Source organism: Ornithodoros turicata, chromosome 1 (assembly GCF_037126465.1).
Source record: "Ornithodoros turicata isolate Travis chromosome 1, ASM3712646v1, whole genome shotgun sequence".
Taxonomy (NCBI): domain Eukaryota; kingdom Metazoa; phylum Arthropoda; class Arachnida; order Ixodida; family Argasidae; genus Ornithodoros; species Ornithodoros turicata.
This window is the reverse complement of record NC_088201.1, coordinates 161540205-161560259: the sequence shown is the minus strand read 5'-3', so window position 1 is coordinate 161560259 and position 20055 is coordinate 161540205. Positions and strand designations below refer to the sequence as shown.

The following is a 20055-nucleotide window of genomic DNA, read 5'->3' as shown; positions in this document are numbered from 1 at the left end:
CCTGGATGCTGACTGTTTCCCCTCATCTACATTCTGAGTAAAAGCAGTGAAAGGAGAAAAGAACCGCGAAAAATTACACGCATTTGAGCTCCAATAGCTGTAACTGCAAGAAACCGTAGCGCACGCCAATAAACTGAGAAAAAGACACCCATTTCTGCCACCAGATAATTCTTGCATAATGCCACATACACAGCCGCATTACCCTTGCGTATAGAAAGCACAGGACAGGGATACACACATTTCCTTAAGTGAGCAGGGAAAAGGCTTTAGTCGAACCGCTCAGGAATAATCGGAGAATCACCGCTTATCGCAACGAAACTCGACGGCTAGCACAACATGACACCAACAAGATACTAGCAACGGGTAAAACTGCAACAATTCCCAAGCAGCAAAATGTACTGAAAGCCGGGTGCATTAGGGGTGGACGGGTAGGTGGAAGGCCTTGAACAGACTCGTGAAACTAAGGGACATCGATAAGACACATACCGTCCACCCCTATTGCACTCGGCTTTCAGTACATTGTGCTGCTAGGGAAGAAAGACACTGCTAAACAAGTCCAGACGTGCCATGATGCCGTCACAAATCAGAACACGCACGCACGCACAGAGCACAACGCATTAAACACATGGAGCGCTCAGGAATAATCGTAGCCTTACCGCACATCGCTACGAAGCTCAACGGCTAAAACAAGACGACAACAAGAAGATATTAGCGGAGGGTAAAAATTGTAGCAAGAAAGACGCTATGAACAAGGCTAGACATGCGACATCGAAAGCGAAAACACTGGTGATCGGGGAAAAGGCCTAAGCCTGTGGCGGATCATCATAGAGCATACACAAGTTCATTTTTCTATTTCGCGTAAACTAAACGCGGTCTGCTTGGAAAACGACGCACAAATTTTCTCAGGGAGCAGAGATATATAGAAATTTCTACTCCGTGCTCTGATACCAGCGTTTCCGTTCAAGCACCTGCAAGATTAAGCACTGCTTACTTCGATCAAGATATCGAACACCCAACAAAATCAATCAAGCAAACAACCCCACTTCCACTTATAGAACACTATTCAGCTTTTACCAGGAGGCTTTCTTCTGCGTAAAAGTGGAGAAAATAAGAAAGGAGCAGCGAAAAATTACCCGCACTTTTGCTCGCATAGCGATAAGAGAATAAAATAAAATAACGAGGCACACGCTAATAAACTGTGACAAAGACACCCATTTCTGCTATCAGACAATTATTGCATAATGCTAAATACTCAATTGCATTGTCCCTGCGTGAAGAAAGCACAGGAAAAGGACACACAATTTATCTTAAGCGAGCAGGGAAAGTCACTTCTACTCGGACAGCTTAATACCATAAAGTCTGAATTTTTGCAAAGAAAACAAAGCTTGAACAGCGCCACGAACGTGACAGATACATACTAACAAACAAACAACAGCAGGACCGATGTCGGGCACTCATAAAATACCCTCTCCAAAACAAAGACCTCACCGGGTTCGCGAGGCAATTCCATTAAAAACGCTCGTCCAATCCAACAGATAGCAATGGAAACGCGACTACCCTTATTTTTTAAACCACTATTTCACGCAATAGCACATAAATGTATCACTCGTGTCACACGAAAAGGCAAACACTTACTTGTCAAGTGGGGTCCCAGCTCGCACGCCCGCACACACACACACACATTTTCACACTCACAAACACAGTCTATTCATTGCCACATAAATCCATATTATTCCTCAGGTCAATAATTATCCAACCAGCGTCAAAAGACGGCTCACAGATGTATGCGCACGCAAAGGTCTTCGTTCCGGATGTAATAGGATATCACCGGTCGACCGTCGCAAAACAAAAAAGAATGGAATGCATGTTCGCTATACATCCGAAGAAAGCGGTGCCGTGCTTCTACGCAGCGATCATTGTACACGAGTGAATTCACCTTCGTTTTTTATTTCCTTGCACCCATATATTTTGCAAGAATACTATAGAGCAGAACGGGTAAATGTGAACATCATTCGCTACACACTGTAGCTCTCATCATTTTTAAACCAAACCACTTAACATGCGTTCATAGGTCTTCACTAAATAGGTGAGCCGATAATGACTCAAAATGAAATCAAATCAAATAAAATAATCATTCCAACATCGCTGGCTGCAAGCTTGGGTACCCTGCTTGGGTCTGCTGGCGCTGGCATAAAAGATTTATCGCGAGGGTACTACAATGGTGAGCTCTGCTGCTGTTTAAGTGATGAAACAGTGGCCTGCACGGGGAAACGGATCGCGCGCGTCCAAACCGCGAGGCCCGCGTTGCGCTCGCACGGGGAATCGCGCGCGTCGCGTCCCGAGAACGGGTCCGCGCGCGGCTCGCGTGAGGCGCGGTTCGGGCGCACTGTTTTATCACTTAAACAGCAGCAGAGCTCACCATTGTAGTACCCTCGCGATAAATCTTTCATTCCAGCGCCAAGCAGACCGCGTTTAGTTTACGCGAAATAGAAAAATGAACTTGTGTATGCTCTATGATGATCCGCCATAGGCTTAGGCCTTTTCCCCGATCACCAGTGTTTTCGCTTTCGATGTCGCATGTCTAGACTTCTTCATAGCGTCTTTCTTGCTACAATTTTTACCCTCCGCTAATATCTTGTTGTTGTCCTCTTGTGTTAGCCGTTGACCTTCGTAGCGATGTCCGGTAACGCTACGATTATTCCTGAGCGCTCCATGTGTTTAATGCGTTGTGCTCTGTGCGTGCGTGCGTGCGTGCGTGCGTGTGTTTTTTTCCTGATTTGTGACGGCATCATGGCATGTCTGGACTTGTTTAGCAGTGTCTTTCTTGTTGCAGTTTTACCCGTTGCTAGTATCTTGTTGGTGTCATGCTGTGCTAGCCGTCGAGTTTCGTTGCGATAAGCGGTGATTCTCCGATTATTCCTGAGCGGTTCGACTAAAGCCTTTTCCCTGCTCACTTAAGGAAATTTGTGTATCCCTGTCCTGTGCTTTGTTTACGCAAGGGTAATGCGGCTGTGTATGTGGCATTATGCAAGAATTACCTGGTGGCAGAAATGGGTGTCTTTTTCTCAGTTTATTGGCGTGCGCTACGGTTTCTTGCAGTTACAGCTATTGGAGCACAAATGCGTGTAATTTTTCGCGGTTCTTTTCTCATTTCACTGCTTTTACTCAGAATGTAGATGAGGGGAAGCAGTCAGCATCCAGGTAGAGCAGGAGAAAGCCGCTCGGCAGAGGAGCAACTACGGCAACCCCAAACTACGGCACCCCTGCCCCTGAGCCCTGCGCGTATTTTTCCCTGCGCAGAGGGTTGTCCACGTGATTATCGGCGGGGGAGGGCTGCGCGTGCGCTCATCGTAGCATATTTTTCAGCTGGGGCAGACTTCTTTGGCCATACTTGGGCCGAATTCACATATTTTTCCGATACAACAGGTGAGCGGTTTACATGCAGAGACATTAATGCCAATTTATTAATGCCAATCAAGTTGAGATATATTTATTAAAGCCAATAGTGCTGGCAATTGTACCAATTGCGATGTCAATCAGATGAAGGAGAAAAACCCAGCCGAAAAACCTTCACCACCTGTAACAAAGCGATGCTCGGGTGGAGGGCTGGTGTGGTGGGCGGAGCGTGACCGGAGGGCTGCGTGCGCGCTTACCATTCACCCTGGGCCGACTTCTTTCACCATTTTCCTACTTGGGCCGACTTCCTTCCCGCGACAGGTGGGCGGTGCTCGGGTGGAGGACTGCTGTGGTGGGCGGAGCGTGACCGGAGGGCTGCGTGCGCGCTTACGCTTCACCCTAGGCTGACTTCTTTCACAATTTTCCTACTTGGGCCGACTTCCTTCCCGCGACAGGTGCGCGTCGCGTGGTCGGAGGGCTGCGTGCGCGTTAACCATTCAGCCTGGGCGCCGACTTTCGTCATTTTTCAGCCTGAGTCGACTTGAATCTATCGTAATTTTTCCAGCTACAACAGGTGTGCAGTAGGCTGTTTACATGCAAAGGATAGCCATACACAAAAGTACAAGTGAAAATATATTTATTAAAGTCATTAGGAATTATGTTATGACTCTGCGTGAATGGGAAAAACTTAGCAAAAAATCTGAAATAGAAGGAACACAATACACGTAACAAAGAATATACTTATTACAGGTATGCATTAGCATTGAATAGGTATCACAAATCAAACACAATATTTTTATTAACAGTAATCACAAGTTTTCAATGAATCTGAAGTGATAACACACTTAATCAAAGAAGATATTCTTAATCAATATGATTATAAACAAAATTACAAAATGTATTATAAAAAGTCTAATATTCCTATACGTGAGAACCATCAGTGCAATAGCGGGAAGTTCTGATAGTTGTATGTAGTTAAATGTGAACAGCACAGAACCTGGAAGACTATAGGACACGAACACAAGACGAAATAAAATATATACCACTACATTGATTAATCAAAACAACAGAGTAATCTATCATTCAGAAAATCATAAGAAAAAATCAAACTCATCTGAAAATAGACATGTTAAAAATGAACTTCACCACATAGCACGCTCCCAGCCAACAAACAGAACACAAACGACAAGAACACAAGAGGAAATAAAATATATACCACCACAAAGAAGATATTCCTAATCAAAACTATACCACCACAAAGAAGATATTCCTAATCAAAACAACAGAGTAATCTATCATTTTCTACAGTCTCTTGGGCTCCTTACGACTTCACGAATGTGTCCACTGTGCGGCACTCAAATGAACCTGAACAGTGATAGTGAGAGTATTGAGGGCTATATTTGGAGATGTTCGGCCTCCACCAGCGAAGAACGGCCCAAAAAGAAGGCAGGGCGGTCAAGATGCCAAGGGAAGACCTCCGTGCGCAAGTGGACGTTCTTCGACAAATCGCATCTTCCCCTACGTACGATTGCCTTGTTCTCCTAATTCTGGGCTCTCAATTATCCAAGCCATATAATCGAGAGAGAGGTTAGAGTAGCGCATCAGACCGTCACCGAATGGGCCAGCTTTTGCTGTGAGGTAGTTATCAATGCTATGATAACTTACGGCGAGCCCATATGTGGCGAAGGCAAAGTGGTCGAACTAGATGAAAGCAAGTTCGGCCACAAGAAGTACAACCGGGGAACAGAAGTGGAGGGCCAGTGGGTCTTCCGTGGCATTGAGCGTGGCTTGAACAAGTGCTTTCTGGTGCCTGTGCCTTCACGCGGCTCCGATGTACTCATCCCTTATCATCCAACACTGGATAAGGCCATTCGCTTGCTCATGTGATCTTTGTTGTTCTTGTGTAATGGGTTCCCAGAAGGTTACATTTATCCATATATGCAGGTCCTTAGGGGCACAGTGGTGATGACGGATTGTTGGGCGGCCTATCGAGAACTTAGCAGGTCGCGCGACTACACTCATCTCACCGTGAACCACCGCATTGACTTCAAGGACCCAGAGACCGGCGCCTGCACCAGCACCCTTGAGGGCACATGGATACATGCATAGCGCTATATCCCGGCAGGTAGGCATATAACTTTCAAATGCTGTAATATGTTTGAATAAACGTAAATTATGAACGCAGGGCGCAGAAACAGAGAACACTTCGTGGGCTACCTGGCGAAGTTCATGTTTGCCAGGTGGGCAGCTCCGCACTCCGGCTGGGACGAATTCAGCGCCTTCGTCGCTGCCGCCGCTGAGCTGTACAATCCCGCAGCTCAGCTGGCAATGCAAGGCAGGGATTCCGACAGCGAAGAAGCCGATTAGGCGCGTACAGAAAGCCAAAGGCCACCAGACCCACAGCAGCGAAGGAGAGGGCTTGTTTCTAGTATTTTAGTTTTTAATTTCACTTTCACCCCGCCCCCACTGCTTATTGCAGTTTTTAATTCCACTCTCGTCCCGCCCCCCACTGCCTATTGCAGTTTTTAATTTCACTCTCATCCCGCCCTCCACTGCCTATTGCAGTTTTAATTTCACTTTCATCCCCCCACTGCTTATTGCAGTTTTTAATTCCACTCTCGTCCCGCCCCCCACTGCCTATTGCAGTTTTTAATTTCACTCTCATCCCGCCCTCCACTGCCTATTGCAGTTTTAATTTCACTTTCATCCCCCCCCCACTGCTTATTGCAGTTTTTAATTTCACTTTCATCCGGTCCCCCACTGCCTATTGCAGTTTTTATGTCACCCCAGTGCTTTTATTTCATTTTGTAATTTCTTTTTGCCCTCTCCCAGAAACTATCTCCGTATATAGCCATCACTGCTCTGACTATCACTTTTCAGTGACAACTGAGTGCTGCAAAGTGTACATATTAGTGAACTTGCTAAGAGCACAAACGACTCTAGAAAATGTATTGTTGCCAGGTCATTGCTCATTAAATCATGGAGTTCAAATGGTTTGTGCATATGCATTCTTTTTTTTTTTTCTTTGCTGGATTGGAGGGAGAACTCTACTGGTACACTTGTGAGCTACGGCAAGAAACCAAAAGACCATTGCGTCATGGTTATAAAAAAGAAAAAGAGTACAATAGACAACGAACGACGCTCATTTGGCTGACCGAGCACACGACGTTATGGTTTGGCAGAAGTGGGCTTGCACGCCTTATATACGTGTGTCAAGTTGAATGGGAAGCACGTAAAATATATAAGTGCCCATGGGCACGCAAAGGCCTTCAAAAAAGACCAAAGTATCCCGCTGAACAAATAAAAGAAAACAGCATGAACTGCGCTACGAAAACACGCTTGTGCTGTGTTCCTTTGCGTAAATGACTTTAGTGATCGTATCAATGTGGCGTCTTAGCGCGTCCCGTCCTTTTTTTTTTTATTTCTGCAGAATGGATCAAAATGCCTCACTGCCTCACACAAAACTTGGTTAACAGAAAGGAGCTACCTGCCCTCACCTCCCCCCAAATAAATAAATAAAACTAAAACAGAAAGTAACCACCCCGTTGCAAAAGAAAAAAAAAAAGAAAGAAAGAAGAAAATGTCTAGTGTTCTGAAATAATGACATGACATGACAGTCTCCGAACGGATACACTTTAAGTTTCCAGTTCAAACTTGTTTTGTGCAATGTTGTAATAATATTAGACAAATGAAAACGCGTACAGATGTTTTCATTCAAAGACCTTCAAAGAAAGCAGGCTTTCACAAAAGATTATTCGTATCTGGGCCTTTATTGAATTCTACCATCACAACCGCCGTTATCGCCTTGGAAATAATCCCTTGCTCTCGGAACTTCGGTCACGAGATGTTTAGAAAGTCCGTCCCTTGGATATGTAGAGCAGTGGAGCGACCACTTCATGTCCTTTGTAACGCGGAACACGTGTCACCTGCAGCGCCACCATGAACGGCCTGAAAAGTAACACGGTTCGCAGCTAACTCGAGAAATGCGCACCAAGGAACGTGGTAGCTATTATCACGCGTTCCTTCCGTAGCCGGTAGCCGAACGAATTCCCTGGAAAATGGCAAGGGGGTACAGGAGAGGGAGACAACAGAAGGAGTGCGAAGGCACACATTTGCAAACAATGGGCGTATGTACATGGTCGTGGGCTCCGAAGCCGAAAGTTTTCGTTGGAGAATGCTCTCTGGAAGAATTTCTGAAACCGACCGCCGCTTATTTATTATGGATTACGATGCGTTAGGATAATTGATTCAGGTATGTAAATTTGAAGGCTCAAATCGAGTGGCGCCGGTAAACTAGACATGGACCGAATATTCGACTCAAGAGCATTATTTTTATCAGTGTCAATTGAGTGAACAACTGAAACAAATACAAGGCAACATTTATTTCAGGCAACCATTGTCTAAGCAAATGAGAAACATTTAAAAGTTTCCTACAGAGGAAATCAACAGAGACAACTCATACATCCTGCGTACATAATTCCCAACTCACAGAATATTTTTTATTGATATCAATCGAGTGAACACCTGAAACAAAGACAAAATAATAATTAATTCAGGCAAATCATTTCTAAGCAGCGTTAGTACACTACAGAATCAGTACAGAAACTTGTGTTTTGCAATGAAGAAACAGGATTAACTAGTGGATTAGAACAATAAAGTGAGAGATGGAAGTCACCGACCATAAACTCCCCCCCCCCCCCCCGGCACAGTTACGTCCGTAGGGATGGGAGGATTCTCGTGCGTTCTGTTACTTGGAATCATTGAAAGCACACCTTACATAATTCCCATAATTCCCATCGAGACAGTTGCGGTATATTAATAATATTCTAAACCTGATGCATAACAAATTTTTTAACAATAAAGCATAGATATGATTTGAATTAAGTGTAGACGCACACTAGAAACAATACAAAAGAAATGCTCTACATCGAGATCTAGATCTAGAGAGATTTTGCACTCTTTACCATAAGTCCTGGGAGGGGGTGATAAAAAACTGATTCGAAGAGGCTCGAAATGATTCTATTATGACTGCATTTCGATACGTCATAGACATGGTCGTATTCGGAGATATTGTAGGAACAGAACAGAAGGAACAGAACAGAACTGAAGGTGCAACAATTTGTATACCGGAACTACAATGGTTATAAAAATGTTTGCACATCAGCTTCTGAAGGACCACTGGGATTGATGGTGGAGTTTTTGAGGTCGGCTAACGAAGAATTGAAGTACTCGACACCAGAGGTAATCGCAACCATTGCAAAGGGCACTGCATTCACCAAGAAAGCAGTGAGATCAAATTATCATATACATACAAGTGGTCTATATCGCACGATTCATTATGGATTTGTTGAAATTACATGTAACTATTAACAGGAAGAGTTCATAAAAAATCTTATCACGTTATATGTTCCACTGGCACGGTTACGCAATTATTTTCTTCTACCCTTTCTTGCAATTATATCGAATCAGCAGAAGTTCAATATCGTTGCACGAGGTCTGATTTAGCATCATTTATTGAAACTCAACGACCATACCAACTGTGGTGGACCACCGGACGATTTTCATCTAATACTCTCTTGTGTCCCCTGTCTGTTGTGTCTTGTGTCTCCATTCAAGAATCTTCACTTAAAGAAAGCAAACATGAATAAGGAATTGTGCAAGTTGATGCCAACTAAATGCAAGTTACTGAAGCGATACAAATACGGCGACATCGTGTGGGTTGCATTAATCAACGCTGGATTCAAGCGACCCATAATAAGGAAGTACCATATGACGCATTATCAATTCATCAACCACGACAACAAACGAAAACTGCAGAGTTTGGAATAGGACAATTGTACTTTATCAAAATCCAGCATACCCCAATGATCTGCACTAGGCCCCCTTGTGTTTTCCGTATACATCAATGATCTTCATATGCTCTCAAGTCCGTCTCTTCGCCGATGACTGCGTGCTATATCGTAAAAATTGCTCCTGTCACGATGAAATAACACTACCAGAATGCCTTATCCTCAATCCAATCCTGGTGAGACACTTGGCAGATGCCACTAAACCTATGTAAATGCTGACCTGTAGATTTCCATCGCCGTAAAACCTCGTATCACTTCCAGTATGCCCTTAACAACACGCTTATAACGCCCTCTAGTACTTACAAGTACCTCGGCGTACATCTTTCAGCGGATTTAACATGGAGTAACCATATTGATAAAATAATCTCACATGCTAATCACACCCTAGCCTTCATCCGACGCAATCTTAAATCGGCCACACCTAACTTAAAACGACTCACGTACCTAACGTTAGTTAGTCCTAAACTAGAATATGCATCATCAATATGGGATCCTCACTAGAGGTATTTTACAAGTAATATCGAATCCATTCAAAACAGAACATCGCGATTCGTCTGTAATAATTTTTCTACTAATACATCAGTCACTGCTTTGAAACGCGAACTTAACCTGTCGTCCGTAGGACAGTGCCGTCTTAATCATTTTTTTGCCGTACCGTCCTAGAACGGAATGACCTTCCGAGCAACATCGCTACAGTAACACAAACCATCTGCCATCTCTGATTTGTTCTCGTAGTTATCATCCGGTTACCTTCCTATGTGTTTTCCTTGTGTCCAGGACCTCTTACATGCCATTAAATTATATCACATGATCCATTTTCAATGATGATGTACCACATTGCTGATTCATCATGCGTAAATTTCGTTGTATATGTTACATTATTATCTCACATTATCATGGCTTTGTATTTTCTTTTTCTATTTCTTTGTACTAAAAGTTATGTACATATACTCTGTGTGTACCTATATACATACACGTACGGCATACATATATATATTGTGTAACCCATTATTGTTGTAGTACGCTTTTATTTACTTATTGTTTCCACAATGTGATGGAGCCGGAGCAAAAAGCTACCCATCTAGCTTGGCAGAGGCCCCAGACCCCTACAGTGCAGCGACAATCAATTGAATGGCACGCTGCAAAGCAATACTAAGTAGCAACATTAACAACAAAACAATGACAAAACAAAAGAAAACGCATAACAATACGCATACTCCCGCGCTATTACCAAAACAATCATTTTAACTGCTTGTTTGATGGCACCTTGACATTAGTGAAGAAGCCAAATGTGTTTAATACTCGTGGGAGTTGACGGGACAAACTCTGTTCGCCATAAGCTGTTCGGGCTCTTGGGTATTCCCATGTGACATTTCTCCTCGTATGACAGCAACTTTGTTTCAGCTTGAGATCGGCAAGAGATAGGAAATGATCGTTGTTATTTAAGACAGTCCACACAAGCAGTCCTATTTAAAGAAGTCACTAGCCCGTATATTATCTGGTATTGTTGAAAAATTCAGGTGGTCGTCTCGTGGCTTTGTATATTGGCAATGGCGCGTAAAAATCTCTTCTGAATTTCTGAATCTGAATTTTTGCAATGGTCCGAATGTTATTTCAGTTGTAGGGCCCCACTCTAGGTGACAATAATTTAAAAGCCCTAAGAACGATGCGTTGTATACAGCTATTTTGACATGGCAGGGCAAGAGGCTTTTGAACCTATGGATCCTACCTGTTGCGCTTGCCAACTTAGAACAGAGATGATTGACATGTTTGTCCCAAGATAACGTTTCCTTAAAGTGCACGCCCAGGAACTTTACGTTATCAACGATTTCAATAACAGAAGCTCACAACTTCAGAGTCGAAACTATCTTAACCGTCTTACTATTTGCCCTAAAGATAACAGGTTTTGTTTTCGATGGGTTTAATCTCAGGGAGTTTTGCGTGGCCCACAAATTTACTTTAGTTAAGATGACATTACCTTGATTAAAAATCCTCTAATAAGTACTGTCATATCATCGGGATATCACATGAATTTTGCATCTTAAGATATTTGTGTAATGTTATTGACCTACAGGTTAAGGCGCACTCCCTAATGTAATGTCCCTGAAGGGACCTTTGGAGGTATATTGAAATAAAAAAATACAAAATAAACACTTGTATAACTGAAATAGTAAATGTAATTTGACTGATTGATTTGTAAAGAAAAAATTGAGATGTTAGTCTCGAGCCACTCCGGACTGGCTACTCCAGGACGCGTTATTCAGAAATGAAAGGGAAACTACACAAATCTATACACTTTGAAACGGAATGGATGAAAACATCACCACAAAACTTGGAACCAAAAGCAACAGTGTGGGAGAGTCCACGTGCGAAATCTCAATGCTAAAAAAGCGCGTCACAAAGTGTCAAAGAGGTCTGTCGAGACGACAAATTGCACGAGAGTGCGCATGGCAGGTATGAGGTGATTTGCCCAGCAGATTGGTCAGCACCCAAGAACCGTTTCGGTGGAGTATGGCCGATTATCCAGGAGGGCCAGCGATGACACAAGGGTACAACGGTGTGCACTGTACCCCGGACAGTCTTGGAGTATATGATCCACGTCCTCAACTACATCACACAGTTGGGGGACGAAACCTTGCCGTCCACTGTATGGCACGTTGAGGCGAAGCCTGTAGATGAGCGACGTGATGGGTCGAGGAGGCGCTGACGGCATATAAAAACGGAGATCTGTGTCTACCTTGCGCAGGAACGACCTAGAGGGGACACTGATGTAATAAATGTAATTTCTTTGTCACCATTATAATGAATTCTATGCATCGCTACGAAAGCAGATTGATTGCGATTGTATTTAGCATGGTTAGATTGAGAACAATGATTTCTAAGGAAACGAATATTCCACATTATGTGCATGAATCCTGATATGGAATCAGAGCTGACCATCAAATAGGTTCTACCCGGCTACCAATAAACTATTTCTCTCTCTCTGGTCAACAATAGAACGCAGAGAAGCACGATCTTTACAACTTCAACATCTGAAGGATAGAATTGACGGCGAAGGATCGGTGCAATTATGTCATTGAAATGCAGGGGCATGATACATCAATCTTTGTTTAAAAAACAGGATCACAAATCTTTTGCGAAAACTTATCTATTTTGTGAATTAAATTGCAAAGTGTGTATATTTCTCAACCAGCTAACCTAGCTCTTTTGTTCTGTTATTCTTGAGCAATGACAAATGCATAATAGAAAGAATTTCTATAACATCTTTTGACAATATGTGTTGAAAGGAATCAATTATCAAATGTTGTGATGCAAATGGGTGATTTTACAAGCATGACGTGCATGCGGAGTCTACAATTCTAATCACGCAATCCTCATAAGACACAGCACACAATCAAATATAAGGTAAATTTTAACTACTATATAAGGGTAATTTTAATCCAATCAGATTTTGGGAGAAGCAAACCACACAATTATGATGAGAAATGTTTAACCAATATACAATGAGGATGAGCATCATGCATAAGCACAATGGAATGTATGTAAACTTAATTATAATACTTTCTAAGCAAATATTCCTTTTACAAACGTAGTCATTATGAGCAGCACAGGTCACACATAAACGTAGACCATTTATCCAGTTCACCGAAATGTACCTGAGGTCTCCGTAAGACATACTGAAAAAGCGAACATGTGAATAGTGAATAGCGAACTTGCGAGTAGAGCACCTGAGAAGTAGTTTTGAGGGGTGGGGGGTACGTGGGGTGAGGTGAGAATTTATGTTAGGGGTATAGGAGAACAAGTCGGGAGATGAGTTCAATTTCTCCTCGTTTTTTTTTCCTTACAAACAAACAACATACTGAAAAACTATCATGCTATCCATATTGTCATAGCTTACCGACACTACAAATTCAAAGACCATACATTAATTTTAGAGGTTTTTAGCTCATAATGTGGAAAAACGTAAACTCAACACCAAAGATAATTTCTTGTTTCCATTTTCAGAGTCAAAACTGCACACTTTCTTGCAAGTTTGAGATTTTTAAAGACACAGATTAAAATGTCGTACAGAGTCTGACATCCTATACAACATATTTGATTGTGCATGAAATGCTAAAATTTGTCGAAACACTTGCAGGAGAAGGCCTGTAAAGTGGAGACTACCACACATCAGTAAGTGTTTAATTGAAATTTAAACAGGTGTTGCAATTTACGAACTTACCTGTAGAAAGTGTAATTTTCTCAATACGCAAGCTTTAGCTCGCTGACATGACACACGAAGGTTTTGAGAAGTATTTCGCGTTGACCGAAAATTTAACCAATGAGTTTGATATTTTGTGTATACCTTACAATGCAATGTGGATTCTCCATGCTGTGGAGATCGATAATTACGAATATTTAAACAAAACTCGAAGACAGGGTCATCCGCGTGACGACGAAGGCGTTTCGGCAACATGCTCGCATGCGACAGCGCGGTTACGCGTCGGGCGCAGAATCGCGTTCGGTTTCGGGAGCGTCCCTAGCGTCGGGGAAACGTCGCAAACCGTGTTGCAGAAACGTCTTCGTCGTCACGCGGATGACCCTGTCTTCGCGTTTTGTTTAAATATGCGTAATGATCAATCTCCACAGCATGGACAATCCACATTTACGAAAATATGTGATCTGTAAGAAAACGCGTGTGCTTTCAGTGATTCCATGTACAAGATCACACGAGAATCCTCCCCTCCCTACGGGCGTAACGTTGACGGCGGGGGGGGGGGGGGTTCATGGTCGGCGGCTTCCATCTCACTTTCTTTCTTTATTTCCGAAAGCACATTTACAGAAGAGATACAGATCTATAAATGGACTGTGAGGGCAAAGCCCTGTGGTACAGTCCAAAACGAACAATCAGTTAAGTAGAGCAGTTACATTAAGAGTAAATAGATTTGAACCAGAACACTGAACCAGAAAAAAAAAACGAGCTAACAACGACTTTGGGAATAAGGTGAAAGAACCAAATGCAGTGAAAACATCGCAACTGGACACTAGTATGATTTACAAAAATAAATTTTAACATTCCTCTTCAAGCAAGCACGGCAAGCAGTAGAGCTTAGCTCGAATGGCAGTCCATTCCATACCTTGCTACCATACGATGAAATAGAAAAGTAACCAAAGTTCGTACGTGCAGTGGGATAATAAAATGTGTACGGGTCGTACCTGAGGGAGTAATGAGTGACAACATTTTGCAACGAGAGGTCAAATCTAGAGGATGGGGTGTAATGAAATGAATGCATAACGAGAGCAACATTGTACTTGAAAAGGTCGTAGACCTTGTGATATGGCATCACGAGGACCGTGGTGAAGGGTAGTCCTGAAGGCCGCTTTCTGAGCCAGCAAAAAGTGGAAGGAGATAATCTGGATAGGTGAGGCCGTAAACTTCTAGAGCGTAGCTGATGTGAGAGTGAATAAGAGCGTGATAGACAGTGAGCAGGTCATTTGTGGGAAGAAGATTTCGGATTTTCGAAATAGCGTAGAGGCCAGAAGCAATTTTACTGCTGACGCAGCTTATATGAGGCTGCCAGCTTAAGTTTTCGTGTAGGAGTATACCAAGAAGCCGAACTGTGGTTGTTCGAGTGAGCGTATGGTTATGAAATTGAAGTTGAAAGTTAGAGAAATCTAGCGTTTTTTGAGCAGGATGAAAGACAACGTAGGATGTCTCTACATTACTTAAGCCAGAGCCATAGATGATGCGTTACTAAGACCAGAGATGCCTTATGATAAAGTTCCGATAAATTTGGAGATTCAACGAAAATGTTAGTGTCATCGGCGTATAAGTAACAAGTGTTAGAAAGATAATCAGGCAAGTCATTAATGAACACTAAAAAAAGGAAAGGGCCGAGAAGCGAGCCCTGAGGCACACCCGTGCGTAAAGGCAAAAAGAGGAAGTTGCTCCGGCATTATATACGTACCACGGTCCATTGATACTCTCTCTGTCACGAAACTACGCCGGAAAGTTATCCTGGGGACCGGATCTGCTGCGGGGCAGCGCGCGCCTAAGCAGCAGGTGGTGACGGTTGCATCTGGCGCATCGTAGCCGTATGTTCGTGCGTGGGCTGAGCTGGCCGTTTTGGGTGGTTTTGGGCGCAACAAGGCAAATAAGGTTGCTCAGCGTATCTGAATTTTGTTTTATTTTGCACATGGACGGGTGTACACCAATATATAGCTCTCTGAGCAGTATAATCGGCTGCGGACGGAGGAGAACTTTCAGCGAGCAATTGCTTTTACATACCGACGTTCAAGCGGGACTGACCGTAAGTTTGCAGCGGCGCTTAAGGCGTTAACAATTTGATCGTAGCTTTATCATTTAAAAACGCTGCATTTAGGCAGTTATCTCATCGACATGGTTTACTGTACGTGTTTCGATCGCGTTTGATGTCCGAAAAAATGAAGACTCCACTTGCGCTACAGCAATGCACCCAATCATCATTTATTGCAGATTTACTATTTTAGGTATAGCAGAACTCCTCAATACTGCTATTGCAACGTAGTTCCTACACCATGGAGGTTTTAATTAATTACATTTTATGATTGTATTGTACATTTTATAGATCAAGAAACAACAGTGATCACAATCAGTGGCACTGGCAATGAAGACTTTATATCACAGGATATCAATGGCTGTGAGTGATTGGATATTACATCATCAATTATGATAATCGGCAAAATCAATGTTCCAGGGCAACTCATGGAATGACCAAATGTCTTACGGCCTTGGATGGCCAGACTTATTTACACTGTTCACCGTCAGTAGTGAATCTTTCCTGCCATCTGCAGCAGGGCGTGATCTGGGAGTACTCACGTTAAGCTTCCTTTATTTTTTTTTTGCGGGGGGGGGGGGGAGTGCAGCCGACATCTCACAAAAAATTAAGCACTTCACCTGTTTTATGGATGTAGTGCGCACTACATCCAACGCTGGGACCCGGACATGTGACATACATGTGAGGTACGTGTGACACCTTGCAGGTTGCACGGACCTGTGCCAACTTCCTCTGCAGGGTGTACTGCTTCTTTTGTGTGTCCCACAGCTTCTGCTTTATTCGGTCAGGTTTTGCTTTTATGGAGACATGTGAAGCAGTCCGACAGGAATTGTTGCAGGTTTTACTGCAGACTAGAAAAGATAAATTCATGAATGCGTCTTATTATGACCTTTTGTTGGCTGCATTGCAGTCATGTCAGTGAAACAGACAAGTTTCAACGGGCTTCTATGAATAACAACGCACATTCTGTTCTGATGCGCCTAACTGTCTGTCTTGAACGCAGAGTTCTCCTGTTCTAACGTCGATGAGAGGCGTCGAGCTTGTACCACCACTACTGGTCCGTTTTCTTTTCGGGGACGGTTTCGCAGCCGGCAGCCTCGTCGTTGCACGACTTTTAGGCTTTGGGGAGCCCAAGTATTGCGGACACCCGTCAAAAATTCGTGGCACGGCCTCAGGACGCAGCTTTGACCTGTCGCGAGGTATGGTGACCTTCTCTTTGCTTGCGGTGTCATTCAGAGCTTCCGGTGTCACGAGGAATTCGTCCGCTCTGACGATGTCGGATGCGTCAAAGTGCTTCTCGCACACACGGGTCCACTTTGACTCAAATCTGAAACGCGAGCCCTCTTTTCGAGGTATCGAATGCTTCAACGTCTCTCGCTTGATGGCATCAATTGGCAACGGGAAAAACGATACCTTTTCACTAGAATTATCATATCCCGAGCGACACGCCGGGATACAACACGTCTGCGGCATGCATAGATTAGCCGAAATCTATTCACAGTCTAAGAATGCATGTGGATTTCAAGAAGAAGCGTCTACACTGGTCAAAACACAGGTCTGAAGAAGAGGCATTTACCCGTATCAGCCGGCGTTTTCTCCCCAAGTAGCGACGCGCGCGCCTCCGCGCGGTGGCGGTTCTCCCTAGGCAAACCTGGGCCTAGCTTTCTGAATAAAATTTTGCGAGTTATTAGGTCGAAGGCTTTGGTTAGGTCTACAAAGACTCCCATGGTTAGTAACTTTGTTTCAATGTTTGCACGAATTATTTCAGTAGCATGAAGAAGAGCATGAGAGGTGGACCAGCCGTTTCGAAAATCGAACTGGGAATCATGAAAACTGTGATTGACCGCAAGGAATCGTTCCAGTCGTGTGAGGATCATCCTCTCCAGCACCTTGCCAACGGAAGAAAGTAAAGAGATAGGTCTGTAACTGCCAGTTTCCGACTTCGACCCTTTTTTGTGCACTGGTACAACTTTAACCACTTTGAGTTCATCCAGAAAAATGGCCGATGAGAAAAGTTCATTAGATATCTCAGACAGTGGAGCCCCGAAGAGGTGGTAAAATTTCTTGAAGAATAGGGGTGAAATTCCGTCAGAGCCGCACGATTTTACGGGTTTTAACGATTGTTTTCGAGCTTGCGAACTTTATTGTTCGAATCCACTAGTTGATCCTCATTGCTCATTGAAAAAGACATGTTTCTGTACTGATTCTGTGGTGTATTCACCCTGCTTGCTTAGAAATGATTTGCTTAATGAATTATTGTTTTGACTTTGTTTCAGGTGTTTACTCGATGTTATTAAAATATTCTGTGAGTTCAAAATTATGCATGCAGGATGTGTGAGTTCTGTCTGTTGATTTCTCCTTGAGGATACTTTTAAATATTTCTCATTTGCTTAGAAAATGATTTCCTGAAATAAATATTGTCTTGTATTTGTTTCGATTGTTCACTAGGTTGACGTTGATAAAAATAATGATCTTGAGACGAATAATCTCTGAGTTGGGAAAGCCTCACATTTCTGAATCGCATTTCAGATGTGTTGTTTCTGCATGGTTCATCTATGTGGAACTTTCTGTTGCAAGATACTATAAAAAATCGAAGTGATATAATTAACTTTGCATTTTTTCTTGTTTTGACTGAATATTGCTTCGGTGATGTTATCATGGCATATCTCGTTTGCTTAGAAAATGTTTGTCTATACCCGGTTTGCTCTGATATGGATGTCTGTTCTTAGTTTTTGCTGGCTATTGATTGCTTTGATAGAATTCTTGTTGTGTTCTTCAGAATCGAATAATACTAGCATCTATTTGGAATAAATGTTGAAAAAATATCGCCTCTGTACAAACTTGCTGCAAGCGGCCTTGATAACGTCCTGTTTGGTGAAAGGAAAGGAATGTGTGATACAGTGAGTCCCCCACCCGTTGGAACAACAACAACAACAACAACTTTATTACGGGATGACGGCTGGGGAGTTTCATCGCCGGGGGCAATACTCTACCCCATTGCTGGTGGTGATGCGGGGAATAAAATAATGATCCCCTTCACAATAAGGATCGAAGTCCTGTGGTGTCCAGAAAAGTGAAGAGAGCCTTGAGGGCAGAGCGTTGGTGTGTAGGATGTGACTAGGGGCCAAGAAATTTGGTGAGAGAGAGGGGGCGGGAGTATAGCTCGTTAAGGAATGCGGAGAGTACGGTTCGGGAAGGTTGGCAGTGTGGGCAATGGAGAAGGATGTGCTCTAGATCTTCAACAGCACCGCAGTGGCTGCAGTGAGCAGAGGCAACTTGTCTCAAGCGGTAGCGCCACTGCGCTTTGAAGGCCACATCGAGGCGCATTCGATGAACAAATGCGGCATCTTGACGAGAGGTATGTGGAGACATGCGGAAAGCGAGCGCTGGGTCAACTTTGCTCAGCATGGCGGGGGTAGAACGTCAGCGGTCCGTTGGCGGGTAGCCAGAGGAGTCACGAGGCGTCGAAGTACGGATCGACGATCTCCTCTCAGCAGTGCAATACGCGTCTGTCTCCGAGACGAGAGAGCGGCTTCGGCGGCGCTGTCAGCCTGGTCATTGCCTTCGACACCGCAATATGCTGGAACCCATTGGAGAACGAGCCTGTGCCCTGCTTCATAGACAAGTTTGTAAGCCATTAACACATACACAACCAACGGTGCGGAGGAGCCTCGTATGCCAGACTTTTCAATTGCTCGCAGCGCTCATGTTGAGTCAGTAAAGACCACCCGATTCCGTGGGGTAAAGTGAACGATGTGCTGCAGAAAGAAAAGTATGCCACAGAGCTCCGCAGCTGTGGATGAGGTATGATGCCAAATGCGACGTCCTTCAACTATGCCTTCGGATGGGATGACGAATGCCGACGCGGACTTATCATTTCGAGATGCGCCATCGGCGTATGCGGCGGCAGAGGTAGAAAACTTCGCGTCTACGAGAGCATAAAAATGGGCTCGAAGGACTTGAGGGGGAACCTGATCTCTACGGTCCTGGAGGTCAGGAACACATGCGAAGGTGGGTGACACAGGCAGAGACCAGGTGGCGTTCGGCGGTGTGATGTCCTTAGGTGTCAAGCCAGTGAGAGTCTGGTGTGTCCCCTGCGCTACGCGATGGAAATGACTTTCAGGACGGTACCGAATTTTCCTGAGGAGTGGGTGACGGGGAATTTGCGCAGCAAACGCCCTGGTCTGATCAGTCGTCTCCTACAAACGTAGGAGGTGTCGATCCGTTTCCCGCTCACGGAGGGCCTCCACCTGGAGCTCAGCAGCTTCAGCTAGGACTTGCTGTGTTTCAGCCATTCTTGGACATGTTCTTGCCGACATGGCGCAGCGTATGCACGAGGTAGCACCATTTGAGAAGCCTAGGAACACTCAAAAGCAATTAGTGTGATAGCATTAGATATGGTGTGCAGCATTACATATTTGCTTTTGCTAGGGCAACTGAGAAGGGTGGATAGAAAGGCAGTTCATTAACAATTTCCTGCAAGAGAGCTAAGGCTTTTCTAGATTACTAGTACA

General features: G+C 43.9%; 1 long non-coding RNA gene across 1 annotated transcript in view; it reads right to left on the bottom strand.

The window, feature by feature from the left end:
- Window positions 1-7763: 7763 nt before the first annotated feature.
- LOC135378721 (uncharacterized) overlaps window positions 7764-20055 on the bottom strand; it is a 33746-nt gene continuing 21454 nt past the window's right edge. Inside the window, exon 3 of the long non-coding RNA XR_010418555.1 lies at window positions 7764-11998. This is a non-coding gene — a long non-coding RNA (uncharacterized LOC135378721). The remainder of the gene's footprint in view (window positions 11999-20055) is intronic.